We start from the raw sequence: 17,824 nt of genomic DNA, 5'->3' as shown, positions 1-17,824 counted from the left end.
GAGAGCCAGGGAAACCCACTGCTGTCTCTGCTCTCCATTTATTTATCCCCCCCCCCCACCTGTGCACCCAGCAGGTTTTTCTTGCTTACTGAACTTTTGGGGGGGGGGCTCTGACAGCATCCCTGAGCCCTTGGATGCTGCCTCCCCAAAACCAGGTAAGTGAGACACGGGGCTTTGGGAAGGAGGCACAAGGGCTCTGGTGGCATCCCAGAGCCCACACGCCTCTTTCCCAAACCCCAGTCTAGGGTTGCCAGATGTCTTCTTTTTCTAGGATGCACCCTCTTTTTCATGGGTATGTAAAATGAGAGTCATCATAGTGATCCATAGTTAAAAGCAGAAGCCGGCAAATGTGTCCTCTTTTTTTCATCTTCAAAATATGGCAACCCTAAAAACAGTCTTCCACCTCACAGGGAAACAGTTCCAGGCGGTTCTTGACTTTGCAGAATTTTGCCTTTGCATGTGGACCCCTGGAACCGAACCCTTGCAGAAGTGGTGGGTCCACTATACCTTCAAATCTTGCTAGGCTCTTCAACCTTGGGGCCTCAAATGTGGCTGGGCTCCAATCAGTAGCGGAGCTTCATGCTCTGGCACCGGGGGGGGGGGGGCGGAGAGCAGGCGGGGCGGGGCTGGTGCATGTCCTGGGGGTGGGGCGCGGATCCTGGGGGGTCGTGGTGCCAGGGGTGGTGCGCTTCCCCCACACTCCTCTTCCTCCGCCAGTGGTTCCAACGCTTATCTTCCCTGGTAATTTTATCTAATAACATCTGCAGACCCAAGAACATTGGTCTAGATACCTTCTGGTTCTTGCATATTTACTATGTCAACTAGAGGCCAATGCCAGGAGACTTCTTCTGGGCAGGCTGTAGTTTATATGGCACAGACTGCACATTCCCTGCAACCAGCACCACTTGTGAAGACATCAAAAAGGGGCGGCAGAAAGGCTGCAAAATGCCGGAATGTTCATGGGGTTAGCAAAGGTCCTGGAAGCATTCAGAGGCATTTCAGTCTAGGAACAAAAGTTCTTATGATACTATGGGACCCCATGGGTGTGTGGGAGTGTTGCGGAACACCTACTGTCCTCCTTGTGACTGAGCACACAAAAATGAGTGTGTGTGTGTGTGTGTGTGTGTGTGTGTGTGTGTGTGTGTGTGCTAAGTGAGCAGTCCAAGCTATGTAGGCTGTAGCTTGGCAGAAATCCATAGGCATCAACATGTGCCGATAACAGCAGCATGCACTGCTGAGAGCCACAGGATTTTGCTGGCCCAGCAACCAAGACAAAACATGCAGCCAGGGGCAATGTCCTGTTCCTTTCCCCAGTTCCAAGTCTGGAGCTGGAAAGGGTGGGAAGAGCTTTTGAGTTTGGTCCTGCTGAGGTACTTGGAGCTGTAGAGAAGGCAAAGACTGCCACGTAAAGATGGAGAAAGCTTGCTCCCTCCTGCTGTTGGGAAGTAGGCTGGGGCTTCTCAAGCTTGCCCAAGTGTGGGAACACCCATGGCATGAGAAGCATGGTGAACAAATATGAGAGGAAGTGCCCATTTGTGTCCATTCTGGGGCTGATGGAAAGTTACACTGTGGGTGGAGAAATGATTGCTGTGAAGTTGCACCATATATGGCAGTGAACTGAAGGAGTATAGAATATGGTCTGCTTCCTCTCACAAACAGACACACCATGTGTTGCCCATGACACAACCATGACTCTTCCCATGTGTATCTCTTCCCATATGACTCTTCCCAGTGTATCTGAGCAGTTCTGCTGGTGTATCTGTCATGGTGGCAGCATATCTGGCTTTCCCCTGGCACCGCAGGGCTTTTGTTGAAACCTATGGCTCTACAGCTGGCTATAAGATTGTGTTTTAAATATGACTTATTACTTTAAATAATGACAGGTTTGCCATAGTAAATATCAATTCCCTTTTATCCTCAAACAACATATGGCAATGATCTACATTTATAAATGCATTAAATTAAATGAAGTTACGTTGCCTCTAGCAGACAAATGTAATTTATTTATTTTATTTCATGTAAGCAAATGTGCATACTACTTAATTGTAAATCCAACCTCTAAGCATTAATATAAAATGAACATTAAAATTGTCAATAAAATCTTATGTTTTGAAAAATCAGAATAAAATCAACAGTTAAAGTGACACTACAAGCAAAAATTACAGATTAAAAAACATGTCAGGTTTACACATATGGTTAGGCATGCCTAAACAAGATTTTTTTTTGTAGGCATCAGAAGAGCTCAGAGAAAGAGTACAGTAATGTGGAGGAATTATTATTGTTACTTTTGCCTATACACTTTTGTGCAGAAAATTCAAAGTGGATATAATCAAATAAATGTTACTGAAATTCTTGTATTTTTATCTGAAAGGATGCGAACCAAGTAGTGCAAAGTTCTGTTTCCAGTTGCATCCATTTATGATCTGCTTAGCAAATTGTAGGTTTGAGTGAGGGAAGGAATTCCTACAATACATTTATATTAATCATATGTACATGGTGTATGTGTATATCACAGACAATCAGTGATGACTATTTAAGGTGAAAAGGTGAAGTTTTTTTTTAAAGCTAAAATTAACTATTGTCAATAAGAACCTGTGATTGCCTGCTGTCTCCATACCTATTAGCCAGCACATTTGTTAGTTACGGAAGAGGTGAAGGATACTCTTTGAAGAAAGACTCACAAATTCTCAGACACTTCAATATTTCAATATGGCAACCAGCCAGCTACCATGTTTAAAAAAAATTTTCTGTTTTCCACCAGAGATTTGACAGGTGGCCTTTGCAAATTTTACACATGAGTGAAAGCCATTGTTAGGCTGCTTAGGGTTTTGCCTTTTAAGTTGCTTTTTCCTAGAACCAGGCAAGAGATGATAAAATCTCCTCTGAATATGTTTGGATTTTATCTGTCCTCTGTATTACTATAATGGATTTTATGGCTGGCATCCAACTAAGGCATACTCAGATCCATTGAAACCAGTGGACTTAAGTTAGTAATGATTACCTTAAGTCCATTTGTTTGAATGGGTCTACTTGGAGTATAGTTTAGTCAGCTACCATCCTATATGTGCTCTCACTCTGCCATACTACACACATACATTTGACACAGATATGCTATGCTCTGGGAGGATTACAAAGCTGTATTCTTCCCCCACTCCCTAGCCAATGACCACTGTACTTCATTGTCTCCCCTTAACACCTATTGGAGACCAAAAGTCAATGGTCGAGAACCCAGACTCAGCTATCCCCAGCAACATTATGGTGTTCAAGTTGCTCAGAGGCACTTTGTGAACCATATGGAAAAAAGATAGAGCATATATGGAAATAGATCCCTAAGCCCTAGCTTGGAAAGCTTTGTTCTAGCAGGTCAGCAGATGCAAGGGATATGTAACTGGAAAAAATCACTATGTTAGAGGTCATTTGTTCCTGACATTAGGCTCTATTTATTGAATAAATTTACTCCTCTTAACTAAATCATTGCAAATACATACTATGTAAATGGGGAATTGCAGGATTGGAAGACCACATTGGAATACGCAGGAATTTGTATGTTTTAAGCACATTTAAGTGCTAATAATCTCAGTGGGCTGCTAAACATATGCTTAACTTTCCTGTTGAAATCCATGGAACTTTAAGCTGGGTTGAATATAGAACTTCATTTTCCTCTTTGTCTGCAAAGCTGCTTTTGAGTGCAGAATCACATCTGGTGCTAAGTTAGTTAGTTGTTGATTATTGTACTTGCCATTCCTTTGCACCAATATTTGCAGCATAAATGATCAAAACTGCATTATGATTTAAAAAATCAAATTCAGCAAATAAGAGAAGTCAGTCTGTCCCACTCCTCTCTTCTCCCCACATTTATATTTTAGAAAGAATTTTAATTAAGAAACGCACAGCAAGAGGCTTTGAAATGATCTTTTCTCCTATATCATCTTTAAACACCAGCAAGTAATTCAAAGCTTCCCTGCTCCCGCAAATCTGACCTTTTTTAAAGCTTGCAACACAACAGGAGGCAATGTTTTGCTCAGATTTGGTGACTTGAACTAAAGAAGAGTAAACAATAAAACAATACCAAAATAGGAGCCAGGCGGGTAATTATACATCTAGAGAGGGGACTGCAAAACCAACAGGGATTTATAAAAACTCAAAAGATCAGCCAAAGTTCTCCCTCCTGTCATTTTCTCAAGAGTGAAATGATTAACATAGCTAATGTTAGCAATAACTTGCAAGTCACAAGCCCAGATCCCAACAGTTCTTATACTTGAGGCTTTTAAAAATCTGACAATACTTTGCCAAATTGGACTTGTTAGTTTCATTTATCTTGAAGTCAATGAAAACATCAGTCTTATTCCAAAATGTGTTAGATGGTAAGAGACTTTAGGGTTGCCTCAATGCTAATTGTAAACCACCATAACCAGTATTTTTGTTACTCAGTTGGGTTTCTTAGCTCTACTAAGTAAAATGCCGGTTTATTATAGGCAAACATAGAATTCTGCCCCCCCACCGACATAGGACTGCTTTGAAACCAGTGGCTTCCCAAATGAAAACAAAAGTGGCTTCAATTGTGTGGGAGGTCCATACCATCTCAGCAATGAAGCATGGGAATCTATCCTAAGCTGACATTAAGATCACACTGATGAATATATATTAGCAAAGTTGATAACAATCCTGCGTTTGAGAGGACAAATAAGTCTCCATAACTGTAATGTCTAAGGTTCATGATCTATTTTTAATATTGCACACAACCTACTGTTGGCAAAGCTCATAGCATTCCCATATTTGAAAAGACAAAAGTCTTCAGAGTTGCAATTTTTAAGGTTCTTGGTCTATTTGAATATTTGATGATACTCTCTACTGAAACAATTTGAGATTCTCCCTTTAAGGGATTGCCGTTAAGCGATCACGACAGTGGGTCAAGTTAGTATGGCGCTGCAATGATATACATAGAGCATGACATCGTTCTAGTCTTATAGCAGCTGCTTTACACCAGATCCTTAACATTTACTTAGCTAGTATAGCAGGTAATAGGATCAGGCCTTTAGAATGTACTAAGAAAACCATAGGGCTTGGGTTTGAATATGCCAGCTATTTTGGCAAGTCAGTTGTTCTCATGATACCCAAGGGATACATAAATTTAGTGGAATCAAACTTGTAAGCTGTGGAGTCTCATTACTTGGCTGCTGTTTCATACATTGGGGTCTATGAAATGCAAGCTGTTTACCCCACACATCCATGCAAGGTTCTCACATTGAGGAAAGCCCAGATCACGTTCAATGCTGAAAATCTGGCCCAAGACTCTGCTTTGCATATGCTTGAGCACAGCAGAGCCAAGGCAGGGAGCCTGTTCTGGCATTCTCATCTGGCGGTCGCAGTGACCTCATATATCAATGATGTATTTTCTTTTGAGCACTCATATGCACTTAGTCAGCTTCACCGACCTGACTCAAATTGTTGGCTTGCTTTGCTATGGTTTGGCTCCACCTTCAAACTGTCTGGCTTGCTCAGTTCTAGAATCACTCTGGTTATAAAAGGGCTATGGTTTCTTAACTGGACAAACTACAATACATGTTGGAAAAAGCTGTGTTTCCCTTTAAATAAGCCACTGCTTGACAGAGTTTTTCTTCTGACAATCACTCAGTATGTGGATTATTAAAAAAACAAAAACAAAAAACAAATACACTGTAGATGGAGAGCCCGTCTTGAAAAAAAGAATTGTAGAAATCACAGAGCTGTAGAGTTGGAAGGGACCCTGCGGATTGCCTAGTCCAAACCCCTGCAATGCAGGAATATGCAACTGTCCCACCTGTCCCATCCAGGGATCAAACCTGCAACCTTGGCATTATCAGCACCATGCTCTAACCATCTGAGCTATCCAGGCTTGGATAGTTTAAAGTACTGTACCCAAAGAGGCATCTACTCCAAACTTATTCCCCAAATGCACATATTTACCTACTCTCCAAGGCATATATTAAAACTAACTCTTCCTTAAATAGTGGAAGTTTAATACAGTAATAGGGAGGCAGAAGTCAGTTGACCTTCCACTTTCAGACATGTTGGAATGATGAATGGATAAATGAGTGAATGATGAGTCAATGGTTGTTTCTATTTACAAACATTACTGACATGAGCCATGTTAGAAGCTACATCATAAATGTATCGAAAGAGGGTTGAAGCAAGACTTACCTGCAGTTCAACAAGTGAATGATTTTGTTACACGTTTTTTGCCCCTTCCAATTCTATATTAATGTCAAATATATATGACCCCCCCCCCAAAAAAAAGAACCCACCACTGCAGTTCTTAAAAGAAAAAAAGAAATGTAGATTTACAGGCCAATCCTTCCCACACCCCACTCAGCTTCCCAGGTAACAACTGGAAGAAACCCCAATGCAACATTGTATGAACATAATATACTTTGTAGTGTACAATGCCAGCATAATTGTGTTGCTACAGCTGCATGTCACAATGAAAAAAGTGGGTGCAGAAATCAGGAGGGGAGGGGAACACCAACCAGACATCATTAGTTGAAAGGTTAAAACACCACGGGTGGTCTTCAACTAAGTTGTACTCAGAGTAGACCTACTGAAATTAATGGACCTAACTTAATTATGCTCATTAATTTCAGTGTGTCTATTCTGAGTAAAGATTTAGTTGAGTGCTACTTTTTGCATCAGCTAAGTGCATATAAAATAAAGCTGTAACTCAAAACCCATCCATTATCCCCAATAAAAAGTCTCAAACATCAACCATTGATAATAACGCAAGTGCAGTTGCTGGATCAGACCGTCTAGTCCTACATCCTGTTTTCAGAGTGGCCAACCAGAAACTTATGGGAACCCTGCAGGGAGGACCTGAATACAACAGGAGTGTCCATACCTGTGATTCTCAGAAACTAGTATACAGAAGCATACAGTCTTTGATAGTGGAATTAGAGCACAGCCATCATAGCTAGCAACCATTGGCAGTTGTATCTTCATGGTCTAATTAACATTTAAAACCATTGAAATTGGTGGACACCAGTACATCTTGTGAGAACAAATTCAGCAGTTTTAACTATTTATATTATTTCTAGTTTTAACTATGTGCTTTGTGGAAAAGAAGTGTGTGTGTGGGGGAATAAACCAATTTAATATATTAAAATCAGTTTTAAGTTATCCATGTATATATGTCATAACATGCCCATGCAAACAATGTTGAAATGTGGTTGCTTAAGACTGAAATAGCTGACTGAGGATGGTTAAAAAGAATGGTATTATTCCCTAACCACAAGCTACATTTCTTGCTTTGTATGCAAAATTTCTACTGAGAAAAACAACAACCCAGAATTGGGCGATAGGATATGCTAGGCAAGTGTTGACAACTGGGAAAATAGAACAATCCAGGCTTTAGACCACCAGCATCTCTTTGATCATTGCTAAACTATGGTCGAATGCTGTAGCTAGAGGGGAAAGAGTCTTCTTTTAACTCCATGTTTAAATAAAACAAAGACAATTCTGTACTTTAATGTGCAAAAGATTGAGAATGGGGAAATGGGTTCAGAAACTATTTCTTGCAAACAGATCCAATTGGCCATGTTAATACATAGTCTTCAAAAATACAGGCTTTCAAAAACAGCTAGCAAAGAAACTAGCCAAGAGTGTTTGCATGAGGAAAACACTGATGTGATATTATTATTATTATTATTATTATTATTATTATTATTATTATTATTATTATCACCACCATTCATCTAATTATGCTCAAAGGACAGGTTCTAAAACAGCTAAATAGTGAAAACAGCAACCAAAAATGCATTCTGTTATTGGAAATTGCTTGCAAAAATGTGCATACTAGGCAAAATGGCATGCAAAAAATGGTGCGTATTAGGAGAAATACACACTAAAATACTAATGAATTTTAATAAAGACTAAAAAAACAACCATGAACTCCTCCAGCACAAGCAATCATGAGACATCAGAAGTAAAGGTGAGAGGTGACTCTTTTTTTGGTTCCTTGACTGGAAACAAGCTCCTTTCATCATTTCACCCATGCATGAATATATGGATCTTGTAATCACTTTTAACTTACCGTATTTTTCGCACCATAGGACGCACTTTTTCCCTCCTAAAAAGCAAGGGAAAATGTGTGCGCGTCCTATGGAGCGAATGCAGGCTTTCGCTGAAGCCTGGAGAGTGAGAGGGGTCAGTGCGCACCGACCCCTCTCGCTCTCCAGGCTTCAGGAAGCTATCCGCTAGCCGTGGGAGACCCAGCTCTCCCACAGCTAGCGGAGCGCTGCATTAATCCCGAAGCTTGGGGCGTGCGGAGCTCAGCGCACCCCAAGCTTCTGGGTGCCGGCAAGGTATCCGCTAGCCGTCTAGCGGAGACCTTGCCAGCACCCAGAAGCTTGGGGCACGCTGAGCTCCGCACGCCCCAAGCTTCGGGATTAGCGCTCCGCTAGCCGTGTCTAGGCTGCGGATAGCAGCCTGCTTCCCGGAGCGTCGGGCACCCTGAAAGCAGAGCACCCAGCGCTTCGGGAACACATCCGCAGCGTGGGGAGCCTTGCAGGAGTTCCCCACAGGGCTCCCCACGCTGCGGATAGCAGCCTGCTGCCTGGCGGGTGGGGCGCCCTGAAGCAGAGCGCCCCTCGTGCCAGGCAGACATCCGCAGAGTGGGGAGCCCTGCAGGAGTTCCCCACAGGGCTCCCCACGCTGCGAATAGCAGCCTGCCGCCCGGCGCGAGGGGCTCCCTGAAGCAGAGTGCCCCTTGCGCCGGGCAGACATCCGCAGCGTGGGGAGCCTTGCAGGAGTTCCCCGCAGGGCTCCCCACGCTGCGGATAGCAGCCTGCTGCCTGGCGGGTGGGGCCCGCTGAAGCAGAGCGCCCCGCGCGCCAGGCAGACATCAGCCAGCCCCACAAGCTCGGGGGACAGCAGGGAGGCGCAGCGCCACTATCCCGCTGTTCCTCGACCTGGTTCGGTTTCCCTGACCTGCTTTTGGGGCAGAAATAAAGGGGGGGGAATTTCATTTATTTCCCCCCCAAAAAACTAGGTGCGTCCTATGGTCCGGTGCGTCCAATCGTGCGAAAAATACGGTACTTAATATGTTTACCGGCACTTGTAAGTGTAACCTATGACCCCCAAAGTGGATGATGATGATCATTATTATTATCAAACCATCCTGATCCAACATCTCACCACTCAATTTTTTTTGTGGGGTAGGAAGTAATAGTAATGATTGCCATAGCTAAATAAGAGATATACCAACCTTGAAGTGATTCAGTTTCGTTGGGCATTGAGCTAAAAGTGTGGCAGTCGAGAAGGACGGCAGAAGGCTTAATTCTGATCTCCCCTTTTCACACACTCATTGATCTGGAAAGGATGCTAATTCTAGCATTTTTATTTTTTAAAAAAAACCAACATAGGAGCATGTTACTATGCTTTGGTAAAAGCTGAAGCTTTGCTTTCTGTCTATGCCATAATTAGAGTCTTTCAAGGGTACTGGACACACGGTTTAGGCCACCAATGTGTTGCATCTGTATACTTGGGACATCTTGGGCACAATAGACAGACACACTGTTATTGTGTGTAACCTCTCGCTACTATATTGCCGCTACAAGAAATGTATGACTTCAGGCAGGATGTAGCTAATCACAAATAAATGATGTTTTATTGCCTCCAGAAGGCCAACGAGCTATGCAGCTTCAAAGCTACCACAGCAAAACAGCTGGCTCAGATGTTATCTTAATGATTGTGCATACAGCAGCAGCTGTGTGATTATAGCTGGAATTTTGATAAATGTGTACCTGTAGAATCTACATGTTCATATGCACACACACACACACACACACACACACACACACAGTGGTACCTCGGGTTACATACGCTTCAGGTTACATACGCTTCAGGTTACAGACTCCGCTAACCCAGAAATAGTACCGAAGGTTAAGAACTTTGCTTCAGGATGAGAACAGAAATCATGCTCCGGTGGCGCGGCAGCAGCAGGAGGCCCCTTTAGCTAAAGTGGTGCTTCAGGTTAAGAACAGTTTCAGGTTAAGAACAGACCTCCGAAACGAATTAAGTACTTAACCTGAGGTACCACTCTCTCTCTCTCTCTCTCTCTATATATATATATATGCGCTGTACGTCAACAACCAGCCTGGGGCAGGAATCCAAATAAATGTATATAAGCTGGTGGTCAGGTTAGGCCAGCAACCAAAGAAAGGAAGTAGTAATTGGTAGGAAACTGATGCCCGGTGTAGCTAGACAAATGACCATGGGAAGTGACAGAGAGAGTGGATGTTGGTAAGGAAGGGTTCATCCATACTGTTGTTTAATGTGAACAGTATGCTTCCTATATATCAGTGGTCCATATTACATTCTGGTCCAACAACATTAGGAGGACCACAGGTTTTGGCTGCCCTGCACCAGACCATAGCTTATTGAACTAAAAGACAGTACTGAACTCCCACAGATTTCAAAAGGAATTCACACTGTACTCCAAATCCATAATTGTTATGATTTGTATGCCATTCTTCATCCGAAGATCCCATGGCACTTCACAACAGAAAAATACAAAGTAAGAGTACAAAATACATAATAAAACAAAAACAAGCCAATAACCCTCCTCCCACAAACACATTTAAAAAGCCATAGAAAGTTAATCAGCTGAGCGCCCGGTTGAAGAGAAATCTTTTCACCTGGCACCTAAATATATGTAATGAAGGTGCCAGGCAAGCATCCCTGGGGAGAGCATTCTACAAATGGGGAGCCACCACAGAAAAGGCCCATTCTCGTGTTGCCACCCTCCAGAGGCACACAAAGAAGAGCCTCAGATTATGATTGCAGGTTCCAGGTCAGTTCATATGGGGAGAGGCGGGAATAGGGTGTTTCTCTGTGTCCACAACCATAGGCACTGCACACAAAAACTATATATGCAGTGTACTAGCACTGGATGCCCAAATGTGCAATTAGTAAAATAAATAGAATATATTAGCATCTGAAAGTTTTCTATTCCTACTTTAAGGCTTTCTTTTCAGACTTTCTGGCTAAATCTCAGTTTTCTGTCTAGTTGCTTAACTAGTGCCCAGATACACTTCTTTTGGTAAAGTTCCATGTGGCCCAATTTTGAACTATACATTTGCTAAAAGAGATTTTTGACATATTTCAGATGAATATTCTGTATGCCAATTCTTCAAAATAACTTTGTGTTAAACAATCCAACATTAATCTAGGCTCCCATATGGCCCTGATAAGGGAAGAATGCACATTTTGCTGAAGAAAAAGAAAATGTATTTTTGGCTAAGTAATATTAGAAATAGTGGGTAAGTAATAAAACATGTTGTAAGCAAGTAAGAAGGAAACTACTCATGCAACATACCTCAGTATTTTAACCTTCTGAGGGAACTTCTCAGGGCAGACATTAAGGCAGACATCTTATCAAATTGCATTATACGTAGCATTTTTTACAACCATGTGAAACAGAATCTTAACACACCCACACCCAAAAAATGATGAATAACTGGACTCTGAAAAGAGGCTACAGATAATCATACCATATTGCTTTGGAGGCTACAAGAGGTTTGTGAGACATGTATTGCCTACCTACCTACTTCTGTAAGTACAGATTCCAATCTCAGGTGATTGTCACAATTTGGGGATGACAGAAATTGAATCTCAGAATCTGAACAATATAGTTCATCTCCGTGGCAACTGCCTCCCCATGAGTGTGTCATGTGGTACTTAACCATAAAGGTTTGCTAACTTGGTATGACAATTGTTTTTGAACTTGGAGATCTGCATTTGATCCCCATAGATCCTACCAACTAGCCTTGTAATCGGTATTCTTTTATTTGGTTTCTATCCTGCCCTTTATTACAAGTGATCTCGAGGAGCAGGGGTCATATTGAAATAAAAACAATACAAAACAATACAGTAAAATCAATCAATCAATAAAATATAATAAAACCACCTCACACCTGAGCAGTTTTATCAGAATAGCTTCTTTGGAACAATCTGATTGGCTTAACTAGAATAACTTAATTATCTAAACACTGGTGAAAATCTAAACTTCTTCATGACTCAGTGTCCCTTTTATACTTTATTGCCTCCTTTACCACACTCCCCCAATGTACCTCAATATACCACTGCCCTCATCCCACTGCTTCAATGTACCTTTTATACTTTATTGCCTCCCACTCCCCATGGCCCAGGTTACTTACTCTTCTTCGTACCTACTTACAGAATATGCTTTTCCAAAAGTACATCCCCTTTTGCACCCTTCCTCATAAGTAATAGTGGCTCAGATATTTCATCCTCTTCTCACAAGACAAGCTCATCATGCCTACAGTCATTCCAGTTGTTTATATAGGTGTGGAATCACCTGCTGGTTTAATGGCGGTCTACATAGTGTGTCTTGATTTCAGTAAAGCTTTTGACAAAGTCCCCCATAATATTCTTGTGGAGAAACTACTAAAATGTGGGCTGGATGTGGTAACTATGACCAAACCCAAGGAATGCTAACTAATGGTTCCTCATTATCCTGGAAAAAGTGACAAGTGGGATCTGTCCTGGGCCTGTTGTTGTTTAATGTCTTTATAAATGACTTGGATGAATGGATTGAGGGGATGCTCATCAAATTTGCAGATGACAGCAAACTGGGAGGTGTAGCCAATGCCACAGAATACAGAATTGGGATTCAAGATCACCATAACAGATTGAAGAACTGGGCAAAAACTAACAATATGAATTTCAACAAAGACAAATGTAATGTTCTACACTTAGGCAGTACATGTTAAAAGGATCAATGGTCTTATTAGATCACAAGTTTAACAAGAGTCAACAATGTGATTCAGCAGCCAAAAAATTAAAAAACAACAACAATTAATGTTATTCTAGGATGCACCAAGAGAAGTATCGATCAAGGGAAGTCATAGTACCACTCTATTCTGCCTTGGTCAGATTATGCCTGGAGTACAGTGCCCATTTATGGGCACCACAATTTAAAAAGGAAATTGACTAGTAGGAACGTATGCAGAGGAGGTTGACCATGATGATCAAGGGTCTGGAAAACAAGCCTTATGAAGAACAGTTGAGGGAGTTTAGCCTGGAAAAGAGGAAATGGAGACGAGACATGGTAGGTCATTTCTAAATATCTCAAGGGCTGTCACATGGAAGATGGAGCCAGCTTGTTTTCTCCTGCTCCAGAGACTAGGACTCGAACCAATGGCTTCAAGTTCCAAGAAAAGAGATTCCAACCAAACATCTGGAATAACTTTGGACAGTAAGAGCTGTACAAAAGTGGAGCAGTCTCCTTGAGAAGGTGGTAGAATCTCCTTCCTCGGAGGTTTTTAAGCAGAGTTTGGATGGCCATCTGTTATATAAGCTTTAGTTGAGATTCCTGCATGGAAAGAGGTTTGACTAGATGACCCTCAGGGTCCCTTCCAACTCTACAATTCTGTGTTTCTATGATTTAGCATTCATAAGCACTCTGGTACAACTCATCTCAAAGTCCTAGCGCATCGAATTAAAAATAACATGCTGCCTTAGTGTGAGCTACCTGCTTAAACGATTCATTCATTTACTTTCAGATTAATATCTCATGAAAAATTAGCAAGGAAAGAGGTTTGAAGAAGGAGGGGAGAGAAAGGGGTTACAGAGAAGAGCTACAAGTTAACAACCAATTTCTTTGCAATGGGAGGATGTAAAATCCAAAGGCAGAGATAATATTACCTCCCCAGGGCATTAGACGCTTGGTGGTTTAGAGCACATGCCTTTGATAATCAGCATCAGTATCTCTTTCATGTCACTGAAGAGAAAGTGGGCCTCTTCAAAGAGCCTAATTCAGAAAAGGAATTGTTAAACAGGCCTGACTGGGTTGAGCAGTGCTGGAAATGAAGAACCCTGAAGGGCAGGATTAGATAGGAGGTCAGCACTCTCAGGCCACGCAAAGGAATAAATTAATAGGCGTCTGTGTTGCGTCTAAGGTTTTGGGAGGTTGTCATAAAATACTCACAGAATTTCTCTCTCCCCCCCCCCCCCGACCTCTCTCCCTGCCTTCCTCTCTCTTCATGTGTTTTCATAATTATTAAGAATTGTACCTTCTTGTCAGAAAATGGCATGAATTAGTTGGTGGCCAGGAGCTTATTGGCCTTAGCCTTTGAAGTGTCGCTACAGAGCTTCAGTTGTATAACCTTATTGATTTTTCTTTAATCTGGACTTTTTCCTAATGTTAATCCTCCAAAAGATATTTGTCCTTTATGTAAGACACTAGGCCATTTCAAAGAAGGGCAATATTTAGTTTGACATTATCGGACATAAGTGATGGCACTAGATGAAGAATATAATAAGAACCACCCCCCACCTGCTGTTGCTCCCACACCCACTGGCAGAGGCGCCAGGTTGTGCCCAAGATTGAGAGGGCTCAGCACACACTGCACGTGTGACACATTGTCTGGAGGAGCCAGCTGCTGAAGCTGCAATGTGCAACGTGCAATGCCCGTAACTGCACATGCCAGGCCCCCTCAACACTGAGGGGGCTAGACCCCTTTCCAACAAATATTGAGGGGCCCAAAGACACCTCGGCCCCCTAGAGTTGGCACGCCTGCCCACTGACAACTAATATTCTGCAGCGAACTACTTATAGGGCATGGAAATTTCACAGGCGTAATAATCCTAAATACCAGCTGGGGAACAGTGGGGCAGAATAGAGCTACAGAACCAGAACTGCCTCCCAAGCCCCAGGGCTTGTGTTGCCAAGGGAGGAAATGGGGGGTGGGGAGAGCTTTTTTCGTTCCAACAGCTCCAGGCTGGCACATTCCCCGGAGCCCAAGGATTGGGTCTCTTAAGAGAATCCACACTTTGGATCCAGCAGGTCCCTAGCCTCAAACACCCCATTTCAGGGCTTTCTTGCAGGCTACTACTAAGCCTTAGAATTGCACTATTAGTCATCATGTTTAATAGCTACTGAAATATGGTACCTGTCTTCTATGAATTCCAGTAATTCCCTTCTAAGCTATCTAAATTAGCAGCTATGATTTCAATGCTGTTATAGAAATAAATAGGGTAAACCTTTGGTAGGTCCAAAGGCAAGTTAGAAACAAACATTCATTCAGATGAATTTAGAGGTAGAGGGATTAATAGAAATTTGGTGAATGTTATAACTTATTGAGAAGTTTTGAATATTTTATTTATATTTACAAAATTACTAGGCTAGAATAGATTACTTTTTGCTACAATAGAGAAAGAGGCTTGTGCATGGCTAATGATTTCCTTCTGATCATGCCTCTGTGGGAGTGGTTCCTGCATTAGGGAATAAATATAAATCTAGTATCTGGAGAGAGGATCCTATATTGTTGGGAGACAGGCATGTTGTGGCTAAGAGAGATTATGAAGTTATGTTATTGAGATCTAACATAACTGAGAATGTGAGTCACAATATGCACTGGGAACTGGGAAATACTGCAGACCATAGTGAGCGGGAAATTTATTTCTGTAAAAGCTCATAAGAAAATGCTTAGAGGAGATTATATTTTTCAAAAGGGTATTAATTTATGACAAATGGAGGAAATTAGTGTGTTGTAGGAAACAATAGAGCATGTTGTGCAAGTTATTCCAGCTCTTAATATTGACATTTAATAGTTCATTAAAAATGGAAAAGAATATTGTGATTTGGGATACTGGGGGGAAAGTTCTGGGTAAACAACAAAGGAACTGAGCAGCTGGTCTGTTGTGGGAAATTCAGGGATTTCTATATCCAGAAGAAATCACGTATTTGAACTGTGTATAATTTAAGCATTTTGTGGGTCAGCCTATAAAATAGTTAAATCTTCTCAAACTCTAGCTAGAAAGATGCAAAACGAGAGCAGTTGCTTATCCTCACTTAAAAAAAAAATATAATCCTCAGGTGCTGCTTAAACATGTTTTTTAAAAATCCCTACAGAGAGGGCACTTGCATATATCCAAAAATGTGCATCACACATGTTCAGAATCTTATAACGATGACTGCATACATACTGCTTTTTCATTGGGAGATACATCCTCTGAGAAGTGATCACTGGCCACAGCTTTCTCGGCATATGTACAGTGACTGGAAATATCACCATAACCCCAGACATGGGACTGGCAGACATGCTAAACTACACATGGGCTGCATCCTGCAGATCAATCAATCATCTTATTTGTGTGCCACCTTTCCAAAGTTAAAACCATGCTCAAGGTGGCATACAACATGAAAAATATATAATTACAAACATAATAAAAGTAGTCATAAACAATAAATTAAACATCAAAAAGTACGCAACCAAACAGAACCATTGCCACATAAATCATAAAATATAAAATAAAGATACAAAAAAATAATATCAATACCCCCCCAACAAAACCCATACACAATGCCCCAGACCAAGAGTCTGTTCAGCAGGCTTAGCTTTTTGTAGCTAGAGTCACTCAGGGCCCCACCCTCCTAGGCCCACATCATTCATATCCTGAAAACCTGGGACATCCCATTACAGTATTTTGTATGCGAGTACAGTGCCCATTTGGCATTGATCTTGAGCTGCAATCTTGCCCTGAAAAAACAACTTTTTCCCCCAGAGACACAATCTCAAATGGGTCATGTGACATGGAAGATTCATCCCCAGGTTTTTCACCTCAGTGGGTTTGAAGGATACGCAGGCCAGGTGGGGAAAGGCCTGCAAGGCAGGGAGCAGTTCCAGGACTCACAGCCAAGATGGTTTGTGGAAATGCCTTCTTTGCTATATTGCACTGTGCAAAGTGAGCTCAAGAAAATATTTAGAATCTGGGGACTATTCTCAGAACTTTTGCTGCTGAATGGAACAATGGGAGGTGGTGTCCAAGAAAAAGCAAAAGCTTGTAAGATACTGAATGGGCCTAACTACCTCAGAAGATATTGTTGGCTCTCCTATCTATGTGCTTGTTCTCCCTGGCTTATCCTCCAAATATCCTGGATCTGTATTTAGTGTGGGTATTCTGCACAGAAAGAGTGTGATTCTTAAAGGGCCATCTATCCAGATCTGTCCTGACTTTACAGCCTTGTTTAGCAACCCTGGTGCATTGCAAGCAGTGATGTTTTGCAAGCATAATTTGGTTCCTAAGCCTTATTATTCTTTACATGTCATTGCCTTTACAAGAAGGATGAGCTGCAGCTCAAGGGGTGCTGGCCTTGTAATGCACTGGGAATATTAATATTTTCCAGATTTAAACTGATTCATCTGTGGAACTTCATGTCTGGAAATTAATTTTTCATGTGTATATTGTGAGTTCCTAATTTTGTTTAATTTTAAACTCTTTATTGCCATCTGTTCCAAGTGGGCTGTTTCTTGGCATTTCTCATCAGAGCTGTTGCGTGCAGATTAGTCCTTGAAGTCTGTGGCACCATCCTTACCAAATGAAAGGGAGGAATTTCACCCCCTAGACAGAGGGTTCTTTTTCTACAGCAAGAAAAGCAAAACTTTGGCAAGCAGCAACTTAAAAGGAAGAGACTTTTATGTTGTTGTTAGGTTTTTGTTTTGTTTTGGGGGGAGGGGAAAGGATACTCAGCTGAATTACAGGGTGTTTTGTGTTATTTTCAGTGCATCTTCTCCCAACTTTATTTAGTTCAGTGACTCATGTTTCCTTACCAAGGTTAACCAGTGTGGGGAGAGGTATGTGTGTTATCTTAGCTTTTCCTCTACACCTTCCCATCCTTACTCAAAGTATCAGATAGCTACTGAGATACATCCACTGGCTTTCCTTGTTATCATCGGTGTCCTGGTTTACAATTCTGCTGTCATGATTTACTATTAATTTTGATTAAACCTTGACACTTTTCAGCTGCCAATACAACTCATATCCTCAC

At 41.8% G+C, this 17,824-nt stretch overlaps 1 long non-coding RNA gene across 1 annotated transcript in view; it reads right to left on the bottom strand.

Moving 5' to 3' along the window:
- Window positions 1-17,824, bottom strand: part of LOC114600748 (uncharacterized) — a 158,581-nt gene that overhangs the window by 16,134 nt on the left and 124,623 nt on the right. The window lies entirely within an intron of this gene.

This window comes from Podarcis muralis, chromosome 8 (assembly GCF_964188315.1).
Source record: "Podarcis muralis chromosome 8, rPodMur119.hap1.1, whole genome shotgun sequence".
NCBI lineage: Eukaryota > Metazoa > Chordata > Lepidosauria > Squamata > Lacertidae > Podarcis > Podarcis muralis.
This window is presented reverse-complemented; position numbering and strand designations above follow the sequence as displayed.